Source organism: Parasteatoda tepidariorum, chromosome 5 (assembly GCF_982258835.1).
Source record: "Parasteatoda tepidariorum strain Cologne lab strain chromosome 5, Ptep-v5.0, whole genome shotgun sequence".
Lineage (NCBI taxonomy): Eukaryota > Metazoa > Arthropoda > Arachnida > Araneae > Theridiidae > Parasteatoda > Parasteatoda tepidariorum.
The window spans coordinates 67,924,355-67,950,516 of record NC_141759.1 but is presented as its reverse complement, the minus strand read 5'-3'; the positions used below and the strand labels follow the sequence as shown (position 1 = coordinate 67,950,516).

Genomic DNA, 26,162 nt, shown 5'->3' with positions numbered 1-26,162 from the left:
TGAGCCTCAGTACTTTGAACCCGTGTCACCACCCATGCCTGTGGCTTCAGCACCTGTCAAGATACTCAAACCAACTCCACTCTCCTTTGTCCCGGTGGCCCCTTCTCGAGTACATCCGGCCAAAATTCCGTTGGTCTCGGCATCAGATTACAGATCCCGAGAGAAACGAATCTCCAGCTCTCCTCCTCGCATCTCCAAATCATTTAAAGTATCGACAACTCCACCCTCTTTTGTCCAGGCAGCTCCTTCTCGAGTACAACCAGCGAAGATTCCCGTGGTCTCAGCATCAGATTACAAATCCCGAGAGAAACGAATCTCCAGCTCTCCTCCTCGCCTCTCCAAATCATTTAAAGTATCGACAACTCCACCCTCTTTTGTCCAGGCAGCTCCTTCTCGAGTACAACCAGCGAAGATTCCCGTGGTCTCAGCATCAGATTACAAATCCCGAGAGAAACGAATCTCCAGCTCTCCTCCTCGCATCTCCAAATCATTTAAAGTATCGACAACTCCACCCTCTTTTGTCCAGGCAGCTCCTTCTCGAGTCTACAAGACATTTAAGAGACCAAAATCTCCAGTCTCGACGTCCAAGCATTCCACCTTTCCTCCTCGCCTCTACAAGCCATACAGACGACCAATAACACCATTCTCGAGGCCCAGAAGATTGAAAACACCCATCTCCAGATCCAGGCTTCCCACCTTTGTCACCTCAAGGCCACCCCAGAAATCCAGCCGCCGCTCTGCTCCTTCCAGCACCAAAACCTCAAGCCAGACACTAGTGGAATCCAACGCCTCGAGGACTCTGAAAACTTCCCCCCCACCTTCCAAGTCCAGCGACGCTCGTCCACGCTCACCCTCACCAACCTTCGGAGAGACGAGCCAGGACACCGCCTATCCTCGTGACACTTTTGAACGTAGGCGAAGGACTGATTTTACAGGGCGGCATTCACAATCCTTTGCAGTGCTGTGCATGCGGAATGACGGACACACGCTGACCAATGGTTACATATATCATGTCACGGATGGACCCACACGCCCTCAGCTCTTGTTGGCGCAACTCTACGAAATGCGGGTCCGTTTTTTAGTATGCACGGACGCCATAACAAAGTCGAAATGGGGCGAGGTGCTGACGAAGTTGCCGAATTATCATCCATCCAAGGAGCTAAAAACGGTGATATTGAAGGTAGATCCCAACGTAGCCTCAACCAGGTGTCTAGAGTGCTTGAGGGAAGAGTGCCACAGATGGATTGCCGTGACGAAAGGCATTTCAAGCTTTTTGCATTTGGGAATGGAACCGATCCCACATTGATTGCGAGCGTTTATTTCTGTATTACGCTTGTATTTAATATATATTATTATTATAAAATATTTTTGTATTACGCTTAAGAACAAAAATAAAAATTTTTTTTATGAATCCATGTCGTCATCTTTGAATCAAGTGATGTGTTCAAAGAGAACGTAGATTTCGTTAAAAATCTAGTTGCATCAACCGTCGAAGAACGAAAAGCCCGCGAAGATAACGAAAGTGCTAAAATAGAATTAGAAAAAATTAAGCTCGCACAGCTAGAACGCCAAATCGAATTAACAAGCCTTCGAAACACTCCTAGTGCCAACCTGAACTCATCTAGAAATTCAGACGCAAGTGAAGATGGTCCCGATATCGAAAGAATTATTAGAAGCGTCCGAACACTTAGCATGCCTGTGCCGACAAGACCAGAGAACTACAGTTTATTTTTTCAATCTCTTGAACGTTCGTTTACCACAAAAAGAGTACAGGATGAAATAAAATCTGAAATATTGATAAATATTTTAGGCGAAAAAGCAAGTCACGTTTTATTACACATTTCAGAAAATGATCTCCGAGATTATGAAAAAGTCAAAAATGCCGTTTTGAAACAATTTCAGCCAACACCACACGAATGTTTAATGAATTTTCGAAAATCTCAACGCATGCCTGATGAATCGCACACACAATTTGCTTCACGATTAACAACATCCTTCGAGTATTATTGCAAAATACGCAAAGCAACTGACTTTAAAACATTATCCCAGTTAATTATTGCCGATAAACTCTATTCAACATTAGATTATGAAACTCAATCGCATATTGCCATAATTCAAGGTGAAGAATGGTTAAAACCTCCAGAACTTGCTCAAAAATGTGATATTTTCTTTACGTCAAAACGAAAGTCGCTAAGTGAAACAAAATATAATGAACAATCCTTTAACCACGGACAAAATTTCAGAAGAAATCAGCAGAGTCCAAAACACTACCGTCAACAACCGTTCGACAACAAGCAAAAAAATAACTCATTTCAAAGCTTTAATCGTAATTCATATGAGAGAAATTCTACAGAATACCAATCACGAAATAATCCGCGCGAAAACTTTCCCAGAAACGAAACTAATTCGAATCGTAGATTTAACTCAAATCGAGACCCTGTTTGCAAAGTCGAAGCTAAAATATTTAATGAATCTAAGCATGAATTACAATACGAAAAAATTTTCGTTAATGATAAACTAGTCATTCAATCGTTAGTTGATTCCGGAGCCAATATTATTTGCGTACGGGAACACTTAATTCCCCCAAAACAAAAAGTGTCGGAACTGTTCAATTAACTTGTGCTTTCGGAAATGAAGTACAAGCTGAACTTTCAAAAGTAAAATTATCGCTTCCAAGTTTTCGTAAAAACCCTATAACAGTAACGGCAGCCGTTTGTAAAAATCTTTATTGTGATTTAATAATTCCACCAAATATTTTGGATGATTTAAATGAAGCAAAAAAAGAATATGATCGAATTTCAAAAGAAAATATGATTTCTCCTTATTCTAAAACTAAATTTCCTTTGCATAAAAACGAACAACAAAATACTTCTAAATTAAGCTCAATGTCTAAAAAAGAAAATCAAATTACTTCTTTCATTTCAGAAAACGATAATTTTTCTCCTCCACTTTCTAAAACTAGATCTGACAAGGATGTAATACAGTCGCGTAAGTTAGACGAAGGTCAGTCATTCTTTGAGATTGAGAATAATAATGAACCACTCCCTTTTCAAACTGAAACCGAAAATTTGTTATGCGAATGCAAAAGTACTTCTACTCAAAATTTATTTGAAAAACAAATAAATGAATTTGATTCAATGACGTATGCGCGTAATAGGAAAGCGGAAACTGCCAAATCACGTGATCAGAGTGCTCGTTCCGATGTAAATAAATAAACCGAAACCGATATATTTTCGTCAGCCGAAACAGAAACAAACTATTTTAATTCTTCAAATCCGGAAAATAAAGAGATTAAAAATGCGTTTATTGAAAATACGGATTATCGTTTATCTAATATAAATATAGTTAACGCCGATGTTGATTTATCTCATTTAAAATCCGATACGCGTGCCGAAATTGAACAACTTATTAAATCTTATAGACCAAATAAAATTAAGAACACTAATTATGAAATGCAAATTTTTCTTCAAGATGAAATGCCAGTTCACCAACGTCCGCGCCGCCTATCTATTTTCGAGAAATTAGAAGTTAATAAGCAAATTAAAGAAATGTTAAACAAAGGTATAATTAGAGAAAGCACTTCAGATTATTCTGCTCCAATAGTCTTATGTAAAAAACAAGATGGCTCAACTCGCATTGCGATTGATTATCGATGTTTAAATAAGAAGTTAATTAAAGAAAGATTTCCACTCCCAATTATGGATGACATTTTCGATAGACTACAAGGTGCTTCAGTCTTTACAAATCTGGACTTAAGGGGTCACAGTACCTTTGCAACAATTTTTTAAAATAAAGGTATAATCATTCATTTTGAGGATGCTTTACATGCTCATTTAAGTTATAATTAATAATTTATCTTCAAAAAATGATTAAACCGCTTAATTTTTTGTAAATTTTAAAAAAAGTTGAAAAAATTTTAAATTTTTAAATCCCTAAGGCTTTTTTATTTTAACATATTTTCAAAAATTTTTTTATTCATAGTGCTTGCAATATTTATCTTAACAATTTTGCGCATTCATTTGTTGATATATAAATTAGAATATTTTTTATAGATTATTTTGTAAAAAAGTAGAAAAAAAAGAGTAAAAATTCCTGTTAGGTATATATAACAAGCCGTAAAAATTGTAATACCTCATAAAATGCTTATTCCATGCACCGTCTAAATAAATGTATTATACTCAAGATAAAAAAGTTTACTTCAAAGCTTTATCTTAAATAGAAAAAAATTCTTAGGGATTTAATTAAGATTAAGACACAAAATTATCATCTATGCGAAAAAGCACTTTAAAGTCAGACTGCTGGGCAAGTTTCTGTATTAGAACAATTTAAAATCATTCATAACTTTTTTAAAAATGTAGATAGGGAGATGAATTTTTTTTATACATATGAAATACTTTGAAGTTTTATTATAAGCAATAAAAAAAAATTGGTATTTTTGTCATTTTTTGGGTACTGTGACCCCTTAAGAAATACGTTTCACCACGTAGACATTCATCCTCAAAGCCGCAAATACACTTCGTTTGTGACACCAGATGGACAATTTGAATTCAACAAAGTTCCTTTTGGTCTTTCCAATTCACCAGCAGTATTTCAACGATTTATACAAATTGTTTTTCGAGAACTCTTAGAAGACGGGACATTGATCTTATATTTGGACGATGTGATTGTTCCATCAGATGATGAGTCCGAAGGTCTTCAAAAACTCCAGAAAGTTTTCAAAGTAGCTTCCGACTATGGACTAGAATTTAATTTCAAAAAATGCAATTTCCTGCAAAGAAAAATTACCTTTCTTGGACATATTTTAGAAAATGGTATGATTAGTCCCTCAGCAGAAAAGACAATAGCTGTTTTAAATTTTCCAAAGCTCCAAACTGCTAAAGATGTACAATCATTCCTAGGCTTAACAGGATATTTTAGAAAATTTATTAAAGATTATGCAATTATTGCACGACCACTAAGTGATCTTCTTAGAGACAACGTTCCTTTTCATTTTGGCCCAGAACAGCAACAAGCTTTCCAAACGCTGAAACAAGCCTTATCAACTGAACCAGTGCTACACCTTTTCAAGCAAGGCTCACCTTTACAGCTTCATTGCGATGCATCGTCAAAAGGAGTTGGCGCAATTCTGTTCATGCAATCTGATTTAGATGACAGCCTACATGCTAAACTCCTACAAGAGCTCGACATACCCGCCGTCAATCTGGGGACCTGGGGTTGCCCACGATTCGACCTCCTCCCATTCGATGCTGAGAAGTCGTGTGGATTTCATTCGAGCTCCATGAGAAAAAATTGTGGCAACGTCAAACTGTGTGCTCTCAAAAATTGGTTGGCCCACGACTGTGACGTGATGTAAAGCGTTTTTGAACACGCACGGTTTTTCCATCTCTTTTTCCAAAAAAGGGATGGGTAAAAAATGGGAGGGACGCTCTCGGTCTAGAGACTGTTTCCCCATTTTTTACAACACGGGTCGTGCCAAGCTTGAACAAATGATCCCACGATTGTCTACGCGATCCATCTGCTGAATAAAATGTCGAGTGGTGGGGTTTGACATTTCTCACCATCCATGCGATGCAGTCAATCGAAAAAATAGCTAAGCACCGTGACCTTTGCAAAAAAACACACAAACGCAAAACGACCCTGGATGTAGCATCCCTGGAGGACGCCGGGGATTCACTCTATGATAGCCAAATGATTCAATCTATTTTTTTAAAATGTATTTCGTCACACATGTCGGATCAAAAATTTCGATTTCAAGCCAAGCTCTCCAACTCCTTACAGTGCTACGACATGTTGTTTCAACAGCAGCGCCGCTCCACCCATTCTTGGCTTCCATCCCATAAAAAAAACACATTTTCAAACACATCCTGTGTATCACTTCCTGCCTGAGCAGTATATAAGGCAGAGCCTTCAGATCATTCGGAACCGTCTTCTCGAGACTAGAGAGACATTTTTGACTCTATTCCAAGCCGAACCTGATTCCAGAATCCGAATGTCGCCACCCGAAGTTTGCTTGCCTCGCAGCCCCCAGAGTGGAGCCCATGTGGACGTTTGCGGCGAATTCACGTGGATGGTCTTGCCCAACCAACGAAAGATCCCACTGGAAATTTCCTTTGCTCCCGTCTGCAATCCGGACCAAGTCTACATTCTGGTCATGCAGTTTCCAACCGAGTTTCATTTCCCCGAGGAGAGCGTCACCCAGACCCACAGCCTCTTTTCCAACCTCCAGTTGCTGCATCGACGTGGCCGATCCCACTGCGTGGACATGGTCGTCCCTCGCGTCTTTGAGATGGAGCCGGGGAGCTGGAGACACGTCCTGAAGCACGTCCTCACCTTGCTAGACTTGGATCACCGCGTCTTGGGCGTCCGATCCATGACGCAGAAAAAGTTTTTCAAGACAGAACTGGGTCTGCCCCACGTGCGTCGCATCTCCTGCAAAGGTCACAAGATGTACGTCTGCCTCCATGCACACACGCTGCCCGTCCCGTTCAACTGCACCGCCACGGAAGCGAGAACGATGGCCGTGGAACAACTCTATGCCCAGAAGGGAGTCGCCATCGAAGTTCTACACGAAACGAGACACGTGTTGAGCAAGATCCTGTGGAAGGAGCTGCATCCCCAACCCCCAGCATCCTCCAAGCGCTCCAAGAAGAAAAAAAAATGTCACGTCCACCCATCCGTCTGTCAAAAAAAAGCGTCCACCCTGTAAAAAAATGTGTTTCTATGAATAAAAATTTTGCTTTTGGAAAAATGAACCCGTGTCTGTCTCCATTCCTTTCGCAGGGATTCCCAAAAAGTCTCCCACACGGTATCCATGGCGCAGGAGCCCTCGACGGCTCTCGACTCGGTTGAACGGCTCTCTGCCTAGCAATCCTGGAGGAACCCCCAGGGATTCACTCCATGATAACCAACTTTCACATCCAAAGGTTGCATTGAAAACGTGTCTGCCTCGTCATGTCACAGGGGGTCCACTGAAAAAGGTCTTCAACAAGGCGTCAATGGCGGGAGCCGTCAAACCAGACCCCTGATTCGGTTTGACGGCTCTCCACGGCTCTACGCCTACTCGACACGCAGTCACTCGAAAAAATAGATAAGCACCGTGACCCTTGCAAAATAAAATTGAAAACGCAAAACGACACAATAAATAGTCTTAAGCCTCGGTTCTCACTGCTCTTTTGTCGTGACACCATGATTGGAAACGTTCTCACTGCCCTCTCGTGAAGCAGTCCATTGTGTATGTGAAATGGGTGACCACCCCAGAGAGAAAAGCCATGTCCAATGCATTTTCAAGGTGTCCAAGGGGTCTGCACCCAAACGCCCAATGTTGGCTTTGCGTGTATTTTAAAAAAAATGGGACGAGTCCCCAATAAGGGGGACTCGTCCCATTTTTTTTAAATAAATGGCTTTTGACATAGAGTTAGATTTCGTGTCGGCAAAGGGGACACGTCCTGCGTCGACGCGTGCGCAACCAATCGTCCAGACACTGTGTGTGAAACACGTGCTGGCAACGAGTTTGATGAGGCATGTCCAACATATCATCCAAGCAAATCGGGCAAGGCTCGGGTGGGGTGTAGTACCACTTCTCAAAAGGCAAGGAAAACAGACAATTTCGAATTTCGCTGGCTAGGCGAATCCGCAAATCGTCTGTTATGAGATAACCTTTCCTAAACCAATCAAACACAATGTTTATCAACCATCTCATCCCGAAGCGATTAAAGCATCGGAAGGCTGGGCTTGAGGTACTCAAATCATTGTGAAGATCCTGCAACTCTTGATCCATGAATAACTTGAAATCACCCCTCACCCGCCTCACATCGGAATAGCCTTCCGGGTCGAGGAATAGAAGCACTGGATGCGCCTCGTCCCCCAATTCCACGACCTCCGGCTCTCCCATCTCCAACACCTCCCGAGGAACGCTACCGGATGGAAGCGCCCGACCCGCTGGAACGAGATTTCTCACAATAAAAAGATTTGCCATCTGAAATCGACTCTATGTCAAAAAATATAACTGCTCCTCGGCGTGCAAGCCCTTTTTATAGACACACAGAGGGCGCTCCAGTCGTCCTGAAATGTTTTAGAAAATGCCACGTGACCTGAAAAAAATCACACGATGCATTTCCAGAAAGTCACGTGACAGGACATTCGATCCACCTCACCGGATGCACTTTCAAGAAATCGAGCGACACATTACATCCGCCAGATGCACTTTTAGAATATCACCGGATGTATTTCCAGGAAGTCGAGCGACACATCATATCCGCCAGATGCACTTTTAGAATATCACCGGATGTAATTCCAAGAAGTCGAGCGACAAAACACTTTCACCAGATGCACTTTAAGGATATCACGTGACAGGACATGATTTCGAAACCACATGGATCCAGAGGATGGGGCACCGAACCCACTTGAAATCTTTGAGAGGGTTGCGTCACGTGAATCCTTTGAAGGGGTGGACAGCTTTCCTGGACCTGGCTCAGACAGTGTGAGAGCGACTCTGTGGCTTTGCGTCACGGGGCTCTGGGATCTGGGGGGTTGTGAAAAGAATGGAATGGAAAGGTCAATGCCCCAAGGACATTGAGATGTTTGGACAGCTTTCCTGGACCTGGCTCGGACAGTGTGAGAGCGACTCTGTGGCTTTGCGTCACGTGGCTCTGGGATCTGGGGGGTTGTGAGATGAATTGTGATTGAAAAGTCAATGACCCAAGGGCAGGTGGATGTTTGGATAATGCATTGAAAGTGTGTCTCGAGACTCGAGGCTCGGCTGGAAAAAAAATTATAAACCGGAAGTGGGCGTGGCCAAATGACAACTCAAAACTTGCATTTCGAAAATTTCAAATTTTGTCTCGACCCAAATTTTGCTGGACCCAAATCTGTGGCCGAGTGAAATTTTTTTTAATAAAACCGGAAGTGGTGGAAAGGTAACGACTGCTTAACATTTGGATTTCGAAAATTTCAAATTCAGTCTCGAGAAAATTTTTGCTCAACCCAAAATCTCCGGACGAGTGAAATTTTTTTTTTTTTTTTTTTTTTTTTTTTCAATTTTGTAATAAAAAAAAAATTCTAATTTTTAATTAAATAAAAAATTCTTATTTGTAATTTAAAAATGCTCGTATAGCTCTTCTACCTGAATGCACACATCTTGCACACTTTAAAAAATATCGTTTTTTCATAATACACGCCTTCACCAACCCATAAAGCGTGGGAACTATCGTTTCAAACGATGAAATATAATAGATAAAAAAAATCCAACCCAAAAATCTGCTCCAGGATGACAGACCCAGGTGCCATGGATGACCCTGCACTTGTCCAGTGTCTCAAAGTCATTTTTTTTTTTTTTTTTTTTTTTTTTTTTTTTTTTTTTTGTGTAGAGCGGTATATCTAAGCCAGCGTCTTGACAATTCTCCATTAGATTGTGATCGAGTAACGATGCTTTAACCATCACTGAGAAGCATTTGAACGTATTTGAACTTTGAACGCCTCATCAAGATGAATCTGAAAGCAAAACCAGATAGGAATATGTATTTCGCATACCGATATTGGGACAAGCAAATCATCACATGTCCACATTGCGTTAAAAAGGTTGAAAAGTTGTTATTTAAAGAGTATCGGGAGACTCATTCCCGTTCCGAACATGGTTTAAATGAAGAAACTGTATGCATTTTTTGCGGAACATATACATTTTCAAATTCGACTCAAGACGACATTCACAGAAAAGAATGTTTTGAATCGTTCAAAAGGAGGAATAAAAAACGACAAAAAAAATGTTTAAGCCACACTGACAACGCCACCGCTGGAACCAGCACTGCCTCTGCAATCAATTCTGCCACTTCCGATTTATGTGAATGTAAATCTTTTGACCCTTCATTATTACGTCGCAAACTTAAACATAGAGTCCTCGACACAGATTTACAAGAAGTTGGATTTTACGACAACTACCCCGGCGACTTTCGAGCATTGACCAACACGGGTTCCCTTTACCCGTTCAACGACGAAAGCAATTTGGGACGCGAGGCCGCGGCCCTGTTTCGAATGTATTTTTCCAACTCCTGGACACTTTATCACGTGTTTATTCGATCCTACGCCTTTGCCAGTTTCAAACAAAAAATGTCCGTGTTTGACGAGGGTCAACTGGTGGTGTCGACCTTTTGGTGCTTGTGCGACGGCTGCTCGATTCCAAAGAAGAATACCATTGCTTCTAATAAATTGCATCGCCACATGATTGTGGCTGTTCAAGATCGAGCCGCCTACCTGAAGGTTTGGAGGTCGATTGAACAATCTCATGCCAAAGAGCGCTATTGCAAAGGTCAGAAAAAAATGATGTCGTCCATGCATTTGGCCAATACCATTCATTACGTATCGAGCGAAAAAGCCCAATGCTCAGGATCTCAGAAGCCGGGTGTGGGGCGAGGTGGACATTTTTACATCAATCGCCCGTTACACGAGCATTCAGTCATGTCCATGGCCAGTTTCTGGCGCCACGGCGTGATGACGTGGCTCAACGGAAAACTTCGTGATAAACTCGTACTGGATTGGAAGTGTGAAAAATTTGGCTCAAATTACAAAACGTATAGCGTAAAAGTGTCTGAGATTATGACGCTTCCAAACTGTTGTATTCAATTGCGATGGGATTGGGCGCCTCATCCAGAGGGAGATTTCGGAGCGTTTTGGTTTGAGAACGACGTGATGCGCGTCCAACCCACGGGGGGTGAACCGACATTTTCGAATCACGAACAATTCATGATGTTTCAGATTCAAAAGGGAAATTCCTTGCGCCAACGCATGGCAAATGCTTATTATACGTTGAGTCAACCACAAGCCCGTCAGATGAGTGTCGTAGAGTACATGAGGGAGAAGCAAAGAGTGGAGATGCAACGAATCAATGCAGAAAACGTATCGGAAAGAAATGTATTGAAACGTCGGATTGACGAGCTGGAGACGGAAATTATAAACTTGAAGAAGCAGAAACAAGACGAAATTGAAACACTTCTACGAAAAATTACAACTCAGGCTGAAGAAGTGGCAAATTTGAGAAGACAATTCGCGTCAACAGTACACATCACAAACATGGGTGAGATGTCTGTCACTGTAACTACTGGTTCAACACCGTCACTCTAGTACAATCCACAAAAAAAAAAAAAAAAAAAAAAAAAAAAAAAAAAAAAAAAAAAAAATGACTTTGAGACACTGGACAAGTGCAGGGTCATCCATGGCACCTGGGTCTGTCATCCTGGAGCAGATTTTTGGGTTGGATTTTTTTTATCTATTATATTTCATCGTTTGAAACGATAGTTCCCACGCTTTATGGGTTGGTGAAGGCGTGTATTATGAAAAAACGATATTTTTTAAAGTGTGCAAGATGTGTGCATTCAGGTAGAAGAGCTATACGAGCATTTTTAAATTACAAATAAGAATTTTTTATTTAATTAAAAATTAGAATTTTTTTTTTATTACAAAATTGAAAAAAAAAAAAAAAAAAAAAATTTCACTCGTCCGGAGATTTTGGGTTGAGCAAAAATTTTCTCGAGACTGAATTTGAAATTTTCGAAATCCAAATGTTAAGCAGTCGTTACCTTTCCACCACTTCCGGTTTTATTAAAAAAAATTTCACTCGGCCACAGATTTGGGTCCAGCAAAATTTGGGTCGAGACAAAATTTGAAATTTTCGAAATGCAAGTTTTGAGTTGTCATTTGGCCACGCCCACTTCCGGTTTATAATTTTTTTTCCAGCCGAGCCTCGAGTCTCGAGACACACTTTCAATGCATTATCCAAACATCCACCTGCCCTTGGGTCATTGACTTTTCAATCACAATTCATCTCACAACCCCCCAGATCCCAGAGCCACGTGACGCAAAGCCACAGAGTCGCTCTCACACTGTCCGAGCCAGGTCCAGGAAAGCTGTCCAAACATCTCAATGTCCTTGGGGCATTGACCTTTCCATTCCATTCTTTTCACAACCCCCCAGATCCCAGAGCCCCGTGACGCAAAGCCACAGAGTCGCTCTCACACTGTCTGAGCCAGGTCCAGGAAAGCTGTCCACCCCTTCAAAGGATTCACGTGACGCAACCCTCTCAAAGATTTCAAGTGGGTTCGGTGCCCCATCCTCTGGATCCATGTGGTTTCGAAATCATGTCCTGTCACGTGATATCCTTAAAGTGCATCTGGTGAAAGTGTTTTGTCGCTCGACTTCTTGGAATTACATCCGGTGATATTCTAAAAGTGCATCTGGCGGATATGATGTGTCGCTCGACTTCCTGGAAATACATCCGGTGATATTCTAAAAGTGCATCTGGCGGATGTAATGTGTCGCTCGATTTCTTGAAAGTGCATCCGGTGAGGTGGATCGAATGTCCTGTCACGTGACTTTCTGGAAATGCATCGTGTGATTTTTTTCAGGTCACGTGGCATTTTCTAAAACATTTCAGGACGACTGGAGCGCCCTCTGTGTGTCTATAAAAAGGGCTTGCACGCCGAGGAGCAGTTATATTTTTTGACATAGAGTCGATTTCAGATGGCAAATCTTTTTATTGTGAGAAATCTCGTTCCAGCGGGTCGGGCGCTTCCATCCGGTAGCGTTCCTCGGGAGGTGTTGGAGATGGGAGAGCCGGAGGTCGTGGAATTGGGGGACGAGGCGCATCCAGTGCTTCTATTCCTCGACCCGGAAGGCTATTCCGATGTGAGGCGGGTGAGGGGTGATTTCAAGTTATTCATGGATCAAGAGTTGCAGGATCTTCACAATGATTTGAGTACCTCAAGCCCAGCCTTCCGATGCTTTAATCGCTTCGGGATGAGATGGTTGATAAACATTGTGTTTGATTGGTTTAGGAAAGGTTATCTCATAACAGACGATTTGCGGATTCGCCTAGCCAGCGAAATTCGAAATTGTCTGTTTTCCTTGCCTTTTGAGAAGTGGTACTACACCCCACCCGAGCCTTGCCCGATTTGCTTGGATGATATGTTGGACATGCCTCATCAAACTCGTTGCCAGCACGTGTTTCACACACAGTGTCTGGACGATTGGTTGCGCACGCGTCGACGCAGGACGTGTCCCCTTTGCCGACACGAAATCTAACTCTATGTCAAAAGCCATTTATTTAAAAAAAATGGGACGAGTCCCCCTTATTGGGGACTCGTCCCATTTTTTTTAAAATACACGCAAAGCCAACATTGGGCGTTTGGGTGCAGACCCCTTGGACACCTTGAAAATGCATTGGACATGGCTTTTCTCTCTGGGGTGGTCACCCATTTCACATACACAATGGACTGCTTCACGAGAGGGCAGTGAGAACGTTTCCAATCATGGTGTCACGACAAAAGAGCAGTGAGAACCGAGGCTTAAGACTATTTATTGTGTCGTTTTGCGTTTTCAATTTTATTTTGCAAGGGTCACGGTGCTTATCTATTTTTTCGAGTGACTGTATTTATGATATTTGGTCAATTTAGGAATTGGTAACTGGGCGGAGTGAGCTTGACGCTAGCTTTTATCCATCAATCTTCTTATAACCCTATATTGATTGTGTGACCAAACTTTTTCGCCAAAGCAATTGGCGTTGTTTAAACAAAAGCTATTGTTAGAGGAAGCCATTTTCTGTATTTGGCTGCGCGGGATTTCATATTTTATCATCATGAAAGTTTTAATTACAGGTAATTCTTATTAATTAAAGATTTATAATATTAGTGTACGTTTCATAGCAGTATATAAAAAAATTACATGAAATTTTTAAAAAGATTAATGAATTTTTTTAAATATCTGTGAATACCACGCGTTAGATTTTAAAGTAAATAGTTTGTAAAATGTATGTATTTTAAGAAAATCGTTATAAAAATTCATTTATCAAAGTTTTTCTCTGCTTCCTTAGAAATCCTTTGTTTGATCTGCCGAAATTGTGTGAAGCAGTTTAGTAATGAAATTTCATTTAGTTGAATTACTTGATTTATGTTTATTTTAGTGACATAATACAGAGGTATTTTTTTTTTCTATGAAATATATTGCTAATTAAAATTTATTATATATAGAAAGATTAATATTGAATTTTCTTAAAAATAGTGAAGAGGGTTTTGATCATGTCTAAAATAATTTGTTTCAATTTTATTGTAAACTAATCTTAAATAAAATTCTGAGAGAAATGGAACAAATTTAGATAATATTTATCATTTTCATTCACAGTTACTGCATTCATTATTATTCTTTTAGGTTGTCTTAACTATTGAATAAATTATGAGCATGCATACTTTCAAAAAAATTTTTTATTCTATACGTGTATCACAATTATGTGCAAAACAATTTGTACTCAATAATTTGTTTTATTTAAAATACATAATACAAATACTATAATAAATTAGAAGATATTTCAGATTAGCAAGTTATCTTAAATTTAAGTTATCTTTATTGGATATTAATATGAAATTGAATTTTTTCAATTATTTAACTTCTCAAACTATATCTATAATTGTATTTTTTTCATTACCCTAAGATTTTTGACAGTTTACGTGGACAATGTAAGGCAAACTTTTCATATTTCTTCTTTCTCTTCATAAAATACTTTTTTACTAGGTGATTCCTTGGAGAAGTATTTGGCTAATTACTTAAATGCTGCATGAAAATGGGATATCGATGTTTGCACACCCTGGAATCGGTGTGGACAAATTAAGTGTGCAGTTGTGAAGGGACGATTGTGTTTTTGTCTTAATTCATGTTGGTAAGTTGAAATGTAATTTATTTACATATTTAATGATTATGTATCTAAACCATTTGTTGGCATTGTTAGTATCTTGTGTAACTATTCTAATTCAGATACTTATTTATTTTTTTATTAATATTACTTATGGTTGTGCTATAAAATAATAATTTATTTTGCTTTTCTTAAAAATAAAGGAACTAATGATGTGCAATTGGGTACAATGCCCAACTTTAAAAAACTGGCTTGTGTGGTTAATAAAATTTGTGGGGTTATTGGGGAGATTTTGTTTGGTTGTCTGTGGAAGAATAATTCTGGGTAGCCAGCCGCCAGGAACTAATAAAAAGAGAAGGGAACTCAGAAGGTATAACTCGTAACCACCCCCGGACAACTATCTACATGTGTTTTTTTTTTTGTTATTAAATTTGCAAGTTTAAAATCTGTTTAGCACCTTGGCGATTGTAGTTGGCACGGCAGATCACAATACAGAAATATTTCTGAGTTGTTTTTTCTCGAACGAAGAGTTTAGAAATTTCTCTTGCTGAAAGATCAGCGTATGCATCAACATTTTGTTAATCTTGAAAACGTCACTATAAAGCGATTCAATGAAGTAATTAAAACTTTGTGAATTTTACTTGGGCTAATGTTCTGTGAATCAGCTTTATCTGTGGATGAATGTATTGGTTAAGATCACATACATTTAAACTGCCAGGGCCATATTCAACTGGCAAACATCTTTGAAGAATGCATAGCAAAGTTGCTAAAAAAAGAAGTGTATTTATACACAACTTTATATACTAATAGTAATAATATAAAAATATTGTAATCTTGTCTTGACATTTAGCCAGATAACCAGAACTCATCCCATACAAATAAGAAAGAGTAGTCACAGTCAGATATCTGTTTAGAAGAGATTTGGGTCCGTTAACGAACTATTCACAAAATATCTTTTCATAAAAACGGACATTTCACAAAATAATTTATCCTTTACTCAGACCCTTCACAAATTTGTTTATCTTCATTATTGTTTTGTTAATCGAATAAGCCCTTCCCGGGGGGGGGGACAGATGTAATCTAAATTAAATTTTGTCTTCGGCAGACACTTCTTCCTTTATTCGTCCGAAATGAATATACTGCGTTCAGCAGTATAGGCAAAATACCAAATATTTGTATATTGCATCTCTAATTTAGTAGCAGCAATTGCTGTTTATTTTTTAAATTTTAATTTTTTTAATTATAATTTTACAGTGTTGGACATAATCTTGTAAGTCTTTACAATTTAAAAACTCCTTGAAAAAGTTTTTTTTTTTTTTTTTTTTGCAATAACAGACCCTATTTGCACAAATTCACAAAAGCAGGACCCTGGTTGAAAGAATGTGACTTAACGTTTATTTTATATTCACAAATTACAAGTAATTTTTTTCCAATTTTACAAATACGGACCTTTTACAGAATGTCTGGACAGATCCCTGACAGTACTTGAACAGATTTAGTACTATGATGCTGTAAAGAAAAATATTCAGTAGAGACTGTTTTTTTCTAATATTCTTATCTGTGCTACTTTACACAATGCAGAAAATTTTTTAGATGCAATAGAATATTTTATGACTAGTTCTCTCTCTCAATGATTCTGGTTCTACCCTTAAAGGACAGAGGGAAGATTGTTTAGAGCATTGTACCTGAATTATAAATACTCTTCCACTTTAAATGCCTTTGGTAAAATATACTAAATGAATAATGCTAATAACGTTAATGAATAATGCCAATTGCTATTTCTAAATAGCAATGGGTATATGTTCAACACTAAAAGAGATTATAAAAATTTTTAGATTGCACGGAGATTGATCTAATTCTATTCTTTGTTAGCTTAAATGAGATCTAGACTTAACAGAAGCTAATATGAGTGTCTCAGTTAGTATCTTTCTCTTTTATTACTATAATGTTTTGATTATTCGGAGAATTGTATATTTTTAACAGTGGCATTATACCTTAATCGTTGTGAGTTTTTTTTCCCCAACTGTATTGTTATAGTATGGATTGTTTACTGTTAGTACAGCACTGTTTATAAATTATTACAGTATTAATAAAATAATTAAAGTCAGAATGAATTAAATGATCTTTTAATGTTTATCAGTATTTGTCTTTAATCACACCGTGGTTAAGGAAAAGACAGTGCCCTACCAGTTAGTATATTCCTCTTTTATTAATAATATATATTCTTTTACTTTGATTATTTCAAAAATATTTATTACTTTTGTTTTTATCAGTGGCATTTATTGCATTCTAAATAAAAACTAATTTAATGTTTGATCTAGATACTAATAAGTTTAGAAAATTAATTTATGATTTTATTTTTTATTCTTGTAAAAGGTTTAGAAAATAATATTCATTAAGGAACTGGTGATGTCGACAGAATTTAGATGATTAGATACTAAAAAACTGGGAACAGTGCAATCAAACCTGAACAATGGACAAACACATCAACATGTACTGGCTCATCATTAAAAGTCAGCGTGGGGATAACACAACATGCACATTCCATGATCCATCATGGACTTGTGCCTTTAAGAAGCCTACGTGGCTGTCTCTAGGGTAAACGGTGACTCAACAGTGCACACACCAACTGAACAATTGGCTGTGGGGTCATTTATGTTGTGTAAAGAAAATATAATAAAATCTGTGCTGTGACTAACTATTAAATGCTGTGATGTAATGTCCTGTGATTGTCTTGTTCTTAAAGCCATTAGTCTTTATATGTAAACCCTGATTGATGCTGCAATAGAAATATTAAATAATATTAATCAGACACTTTCCCCCTCTTTTAGATGTAAGTAACCTGACTAAATTGGGGATCTGCAAAAAGAAAAAATCGAGCAACAAAGCTAATGTTGCAATAATTTACACTCCTTTTTTATGTCTTGATTTTAAAGTGACATGTGTCAAATCCCCGAGTATGAGTTTGAGTGATGCTTCCTCCCAAAAGAGTTGTGAGACCACTCTGAAAGTGTCGCAAGTATGCCATATGCGTGGAAAAAGATGGATATGCCAGATTTAATAATAATAAAAAAATTTCTGTTAATCTGTGCTTATAACTTAAAACTTATACTTCTGTGCTAAAAGTTCTTTCACTCTGTAATTCAAATTGATTCAAACTAATGTATGCAATCCTTTATTAGATTCACAATTTGAAGAGTTGTGCTTTTATCTATATACTTAACCATTGGTTGAAATCTTAACAAGGTATCTTGATTACAATATTAATTTGAAGCAACTTGTTCTCTTCTAGCTTTTGCCTGGATTCTGCTGATGATTCATGTTTGTCCCGGGGAATGGTCTCACAGCATTGTCTGCTTAAAGCTTTTCTGTGAGATATATTTACCAGGACTTGATTTTCTACAATGGTTTATGCAGAGTCTCATTTAGTTTGAAGAATATCTCTGTACCGTAACAAGATAACATTTCAGTCATTGATTTTGCTATATGTATTAAATATAATTGTATATTTTTTAAATTCATAAAAATAATTAAGCTCTTTATTTTCCGGCACGGTTGTCAGTTATTAATATAACTGAAGTCTTTGATTGGATTCTGATCCACTGTAGAATTTTAAAGTAACATGATTTCTATTTTTTTATCTAGAAAAATGCTTTCATTTTACAGCTGACTAAGCAGACAATAGCATAGCTGCCAACTGTTCAGAATTTTTCGGATTTGTTCCTAATTTTTAAATCCAATCTGATATTTTTATAAAAATTCTGAATTTTCATAAAATTTTTGATTTTAAACCAATCCTTTTTTCTGATCGCCACAAGCATGCATCCTGTGATTATTGTGCTAAAGTAATTTTTAGTAGCTTTTTATTGGAAAATATTATTCCAATAGCTGTCTGTTGCTGATTATTTCACTAAATTATTATTTTTGGAAATTTTTTTTTTGTAGTATTTAAACACTTGCATCAGAAATATTTGTTTATGATGTAGATTATTATTTACCAGTGTTTTATAATTTGGAGATAAATAATTATATATTAATAGGTAATGTTTGTTTTTAATATATTATACCGGTATTCCTAATTATAAAACATTAATATTATAAGTTTCCCACAAAAGATAGTGTTTATAGTTTTGTTTTACTAATTTACATATTTAAATGTATGTCTATTAATGTTATGATTTAATAATTAAATTTTTATCTTACTCTCGTAATTAGTGCGTATAATTTTGTCGCATATAGTGTTCCTCATTTTTGATTCATAAGGTTGGCAGCTATGCAATAGTTATAAAGAAAGACTTAGCTGCTCTTTTTCTCAGGATGATGCCACTGATAGTGGTCATAGACCTTATATGATTGCATCTGCAAGCACCTTCATAGAGTCAAGCTAGCTACCATACTCTGTCTATTGTGTAAGAACAAAAACAAATATACGTGCTTCAAATTCTCAGATCCAACTTGAATAATTTTTTTTTCTTCCTTTTTTATACTTTTTACATATGCTGTACTCTTACCACTAAAAATAAATATATTCAAAAGAAAATTTATCTCATTTATTTATTCTTTCTTGAAGATGTATATCAAGAGAAAGATACTATTTTATAGTACATATGTATCCAAGGTGCTACTACTATAACACTGCAACTATTTCAGTTTAAATGAATCTCAAGTTAGAATTTAATGCTACTATATTTAATTAAAATTTTGAAAATACGTCCAATAGTACGTTTAGAAGTTATTTGACTAAAATATTGATAAGTATTGTACAAGGGCTAGCTCTTGACCTGAGAAAAAAACAAGAGTTTCGGGAAACGAAAAGCGTTAGTTAACTTATTTTTAACGAACTGTAATTCAACTTTTTTTTATTTTCAACTAGCTAAATATCCACTCTTCGAACAGGATTAATAAAATCAAAAAAACAATAACTCGGTACTGAACAACCCAATGAAATCGTGGACAAAACTGAACGGTATATACTGACAAAATTAATAAGCAAAAACATAACAAAACCTGTTTTTTGTTGTTCAGCCCATTAAAATTGAGATTAACTGTATTCAACATTACTAGGCATAATATCGAAATTAACCATTAACTTGGAATTTTTGTAAATAAGTAATTTTTTTAATTTATATAATAGGAATTACCCATATTAATTAAGCATCATTGGCGACAATAATAGTATGGCGCTTGTTTACGATTAATCTATACGAATAAGTACCTGAACTCCATAAATGTTGCTTTTTGTAACATAATGGCTTACTTTTTAGTATTTCAATATGCATCTATTACATTACTTAAATGAACTGAGCGTCAGCATTAACACTTTGACTCAGAATTTTCATTAAATATATTTTTTTTCATTATTTCTTTGTATTTATTCATGTCAGGATAGGTGAGAAATAAATTTAGAAGTTTAATAATATTTGGTGAGATGAAATATAACGTGAAACACCATGTCTTTTCCTGCATAAAAAGTCAAATATTTCAAACGCGGTTCACTTCCAAACAATTTAACTAATATGCAGTTATTTAAATCTTAGCGAAACAGTTATTTATAATTGAAACTTCTTTAATTTACAAAATCATTAATACATTTTTGAATATGAATCAAAAAAAGATTTTTCCAAACTAATTATTTTGAATTTTATATTTCAGTAAAATATATAATTCCGTAATCTAACAAATATTTTTTATCAGCTGTTTGACTTTTTATTTTTAAAGAGAGAATACCAAAAAAATATATATATTCTTACTAGGAATTAAAAGGCCAGAGAAAAAGAAAAGAGGGACAGCTGTTAATAAAACTGAAGTAATTTTCTACGTTTTTCCTAAGCAAATTAGTACCACTTTCCCATTAATTTTGCCTTTCATTGCAAAAGAATTTTTTTTTAATTTTAATTACCGCTGTTTTTAAATTATTTACTTATACCGAAACACATTTTGACAGACGTGACAAATTAAATACGTGATTTCAGATAACTTCAGAGATAATTTGGTGACATAGTGCTACCACGTAAATTTTTTTTTCATTGTTGTTGTTTACGTCGCACTAAAGCTGTTCAATGGGCTATTGGTAACGGTCTGGTAAACATTCCTGACAATCATCTGAAGACATGCCATCACAATTTTGAACTCTGCCGAGGTGAGGCTCCCTTCGCTTCGATAGACCGACGACACGCGCGTGAAGTCAAGTACTTACGTATAACATTTTAACGAGAAACAATACCTCACACCCTCGGTCCCTTCACAGATTGATCCAAGTAGTTTTTCACCCGCACGCTGACAACAGCCAGTTATGCTCGACTTCGGTGATCTGCTGAGAACGTGTCAACAATCAGTCAATTGCGGAACTGTTGTTGATTGAAATTATGACGTAGCGAGAAAAAAAAACTAAATAAAGTACAAGCAATAACTCTTTTTTATTGTTATTAAATAGAGCTATAAAGTATCAATGATGTTATCTTTAAGATTTTTGAGGAAACAACGGCTAAGGCTTAACCAGTCAACCCCGCTTAAAGGAATATCATCAGTTCCAGCCAAATCTATGCAATTGAGCGGGTTATTCGATTAAAAGGATAGTGCAATATTCTATCCTAAATTTCTGCGAAATTTTATTTTTAATGGTATTTAATGCAAATTATAGTGTTTTGATTAAATAAACTTAGTTTTATGATCAATAAACAATTTTGATTAATAGTATCTGTGTTAGTATCATAAAATATAAATGTCATTTAAAGTTATATAAAAATAAATCAATATTAGTGAATAGTATAATATATAGGTACTAAAATATTATTTGATCCCTTCCGAAAAAATCTATAATTGAAGACTATTTTTATACCCGTTTAATTCGTCAATTTATCAAAATTAGATTTTCCCTTTCATGAATAATTGCGTATTCCTCTCAAACGTATAGTCAGAATATTTATTTTAAATTTTTTTTTTCTAACCTCGTCTTGAGAATTTCCAAATTAATGAGCTGTTTTAGTTTGGAATTTTTTTTAATATATCGTTTCCCAGATTCATGCCCCCCCCCCTCTATTAATTCAAATCCATCCTTTTCTTGCTGAACTTGCAATCATTCTCAGAGTTATTCTCTGGATTAAGCAATACTTATTCTTACTTAAGAGAAAGACACACTGTATACTGATTTGTTACGTTTTTGAAATTTTTTCTTATGAAAGCTAATAGCGCACCAGGAGGGGACCACAAATCTTGACTACAAAACAAATCACTCTGTACCTTTTTAAAATTCTAAATGATGTGTAAGTAAGTAGAATTTGTCTAAAGTAAGAACTCCCCTATTCGTCTGGACCTGTGGGGGTGACTATGGTAACAAGGTATAACTATTTCAAATAGGGGTGTGGGAGATTTAGGGCACCCGAGACAAAATTTAGGATATATTTTGTCTCGGGTGGGGGAGAGAAAGGGAATCATTTTTCTTCATATTGCCCTAAAGCAGTGTTTCCCAAAGTGTGGTACGCGTACCCCCAGGGGTACGGGAACAGTTTAGCGAGGGTACGCGTCCTTATGCGAAATATCTTGCAATAAACGAAAATTTCAAACAAACTTATTTAAAAACAAAGCTAGCCATGAAAATTTACGATTACGTATTTTTCTATTTGCTATTTTTTGCGGAGTTTGCAGTTAATAATTAGTGGTGTCAACAGCCAGTTGTGATTTTTAACTTTTGTGCAATTTTTTTTATAGTAAAAAATACACTCATTTTTTTATTAGTGGTACACAGCATTACGAAAAATTTAGAAAGGGTACACAAAAGTCATAAGTTTGGGAAACACTGCCCTAAAGTAAAGAGAAGCTACCCTCCCTGAAATTCGCTATTCTTGTTTCCTTAGCAGCAGACGGCCTCAGATTTAGTGGCGGGGGGAGTTCTTACCGTAAACAAACTATAATTCAAAGAGGGGTAAAACACTCGTCGCTCACTTCAATGTATAACTAGCAGCAAGATTAGATTTTTTTTTTTTTTCAATTTTACCCCTAACACCTGTTTAGACCAACTAATGAACAGGACCCTTTTGAAGTGATCACCTATTGTATCCTTATCTTAACTGAAAAACGAAAATTTCATTTTAGTTAGTGAAGCATTTCTCCAAAATAAACAAATTTTTTTCATTTCAGTACCTCTTCTTCATGCAATTAGGCGAGGACAAAAAACAAAGAATGTCAGTTTAAACGGGGAAGTTTAACATTAGCTGCATACAAAATGATTTGGTTCCATTCGTGTAAGCTTGTTATTCGATTATCCGACATGTAATTAAGTGGACATGACGCAAGAAAGTTCCAATCCGTTTTTCGCTCGAACGGTTTGTAATATAATGTTTTAATGTGAACAGTAACCTTCGTGCGACGAACTATTAGTATTCCAAATTTCATTGCTCTCTGTCGGATGGTTTAGTCCAGGGGTGGCAAACCTTTATGTCTCAACGTGCAATTTTTTCTAAAAAAATGTTTAATGAACTAGTTAATGTATAGTTTGTCTAAAGTAAAAACTCGCCTAGCCATTTGTCAAGACCCTTGGCGGTGACTATGGTAACGAGGTCTAACTATTTCAAGGGATGTGGGGTCATTGCTTAGGACAGATTTTGGCTAAGATTCAGCGAGAGTAAGAGGACTTTTTTTCCAGTCTATTGTGTTAGCCCTAGAGTGAAGAGAAGCTACCTTCCCTCCCCCCCAATGCCCTCCTGTGTTAACATTGTTCGTCAATTCGGACATTAACAGGGCAGATTTGTTGGCCTCTCTTACAAGGGCACCATATTAGGTGGGCCAACGTTGCTCCCACAGTAAGGACAGATAGTACAGAGAAGAAAAGAACATCCATGCCTTGCCCGGGATTCGATCCCAGAACCTTTCTGGTGCAAAGGCAGTTCCCTAACCCCTCCACAGGCCGGTCGGCTAGCTACCTTCCCTGGAATACGCTATTCTTGTATCCATAGCAGCAGACGGCCTCAGACCATGTGGCGGGGGGAGTTCTTAGCTTAGACAAACTATAAATACTCTGTTAAATTCTGCATCCATTTATAATTACATTCATGTTTTTAAAATATAGGAAAAAACAAGTGAGTGCGAGCGAAAAGGACACATAGCCTCTAACATAATTGGATATAAATAGGAGAACAGATTTTAAATTATCTTAAGTTAAAGCTAGACGCCCGGTGGCTGAGTGGTAGTGCTTTGCGCTCCCGTGCCACCGGTCCTGGGTTCGATCCTCAGGCCGGGCAAGGTTGACTCAGCCTTTCATCCCTTAAGTGGGTAGACAAATGAGTACCAAGCATGCTTGGGAACTAAACACTTGGGGTTCCGCGTTCGGCTGACCACCTAACTGGAACATCTGCTCCTGTGTCAGAGCCCAATGTCAAGAAAACTGAGATGGGCCCAGTAGGCCTTGGCCCCCTAGGGGCTGTCGCGCCACTGAGTTTAGTTTAAGTTAAAGCTACATTTTTTTCCTTCGGCGTAATTTAGTTCAGCTAAGATTATAAGAAGTAAAATTATGACCGCGGCAGTACCTATAGAGTGGGGGGAGTCTCTCCCCCCTCCCTATATATATATGTGTGTGTGTAACATAAAGCGCTTCAACTAATCTTTTTATGTTATTCCTTTGTCGAAGTCTTTTTCTTAATTTACTATTCTAAACTAAACGCTCTTGCACTTTAATATTCACATCCTGTCTTGTAATCTACTTTTGGTTACTCGAGTAACAGTTTTGATTTTTCCCCTTATTTGAACTGTGAGAAAGACTTTTTCACTCGCCTTATTTAAAATATAGATTTTGTTTTATAACCATCGTTGAACAGCTGATCCAATTTTTGGGTTTACGACCACTAATGTTCAACTCCGTAGTTTTGTAATTTTATAATTAAAAACTGGAAAGTTCCGCCCCTTGTTTACGTTGCTGATCAACCCTCATGGTTGCTTCTCATTAATCATTGCGGATTAAGAGAAAAAAACCGTTTATTTCCTTAAATTACGATCGAATTGCTATTTACATTTTGAAGATGACTAAATTTAGACAAAACAATAAAATTGGTACCAATCAATAAAATTGGAACATCCTGTAGAGTTAATACTCAGTGAAGATGGAACCAAGGGAAAGAGTATTCGCCTCCGAATGAGGTGAACCAGATTCGAATCCCAATAATGGCTGGTCGATACGAATTCCGCACCCGGCTTGCACCTACTACAGTGCTGATGCAAAATATCCTCCACGGTAGACGGATTATAGGATTTCGTGGTTTTTTTCTTCGTATAACGCAAACGCGGGTTAGTTTCAATAAAAAAAATTTCCCAACACTTGATCCAAGAGTTCCCTTGTCTTCTGGATTGGGTACAAAATTACAAGGCGACGTTGTTGAACATTGGTAACAGTAAACCCAAAATTGGGTTGGCTGTTGAACGACGATTATGAAATAAAATAAAAACCACGCGCTCCAATCACAATATTTTTCAGTAATATCCCGATTTTTTTTTTTTTTTTTGAGAGTCAGATTTAAAGCTCTTAAATATCATTACTTAAACTGCATAACATATTTGAGTTTGGATGGAGTTGGATGACTGCATTCAAATCATCCTATTACAATCATTGTTGTCGAAACTGGTTGTCGTAATAATTTCATTTAAAAACAATAAAAGGTTTCAACATAAACAGGGCATTTCATAAAGTTCAACCTTAATGTATATTTTTAAAATCCTTGATGAAATTTAAGAAAAAAACGAGTACACACATTAAGGGTCATAAATTAATATTTAGGCAAGGAAAAAAAAATCAAAATTTAATGAATCACGACTGATGAAGGTGGGATTGACTAAAAACTTGTGATTACTAGAGAAAACAAAACTTAGAAGGCGATTAAAACTTAACACGTTCGTGTGTCATCGGCCATTCAAACTGGTTTTCTATTTTTTTTACCGCCTATTTACCAATTAATTTAACTGATACGATGAAGTTGTCATTTTTTCTCCTCTATGAAATATCAATTTGCAGCTTTCACAACGTGTTAGATGTAATTACAGAACACCCTGTATGATATACAGTATTTTACGTGATTATTAATTAGGTAATTTTCACAATCAAATTTAAATTTTAATAAGATAAATAGCTTTTCTAATACCTAAAATTTAAAAATATCATTTTTTAACTTCTTGTAATTACTACGTCTCTTCAAAATTATGTTGAAAAATTATGATGTTAAAATGTTTCATACCTTTTAAAATACACTTCTTTTTATAATCATGAATGAATAAAATACAAATAATCTTTAATTCTTAAAGGAACTTCAACATTAGTTTTGGACAAATAAATTTTACTGTAATATGAAAATATTTTTAAATTCTTGAATTTAACTTCATAGATACGACGGAAATGCGAATTGCCATAGCATTTGTGCTCATATTTTCGACCGCTCTTTAGAATGAGCTATTGTAAAAAGTTGCATAGATTTTACGAAAAAAAGAACAACTTAGTGTTCAAACGATATTGAGG

The 26,162-nt window shown here is 36.8% G+C and overlaps 1 long non-coding RNA gene across 1 annotated transcript; it reads left to right on the top strand.

Annotated features, from left to right (window-relative positions):
• Positions 1-13,426: 13,426 nt before the first annotated feature.
• Positions 13,427-17,493, top strand: LOC147809453 (uncharacterized). The gene is made up of 3 exons (XR_015433759.1): positions 13,427-13,640; positions 13,856-13,960; positions 14,551-17,493. It is a non-coding gene; the product is annotated as an uncharacterized LOC147809453 (long non-coding RNA).
• Positions 17,494-26,162: the final 8,669 nt, after the last annotated feature.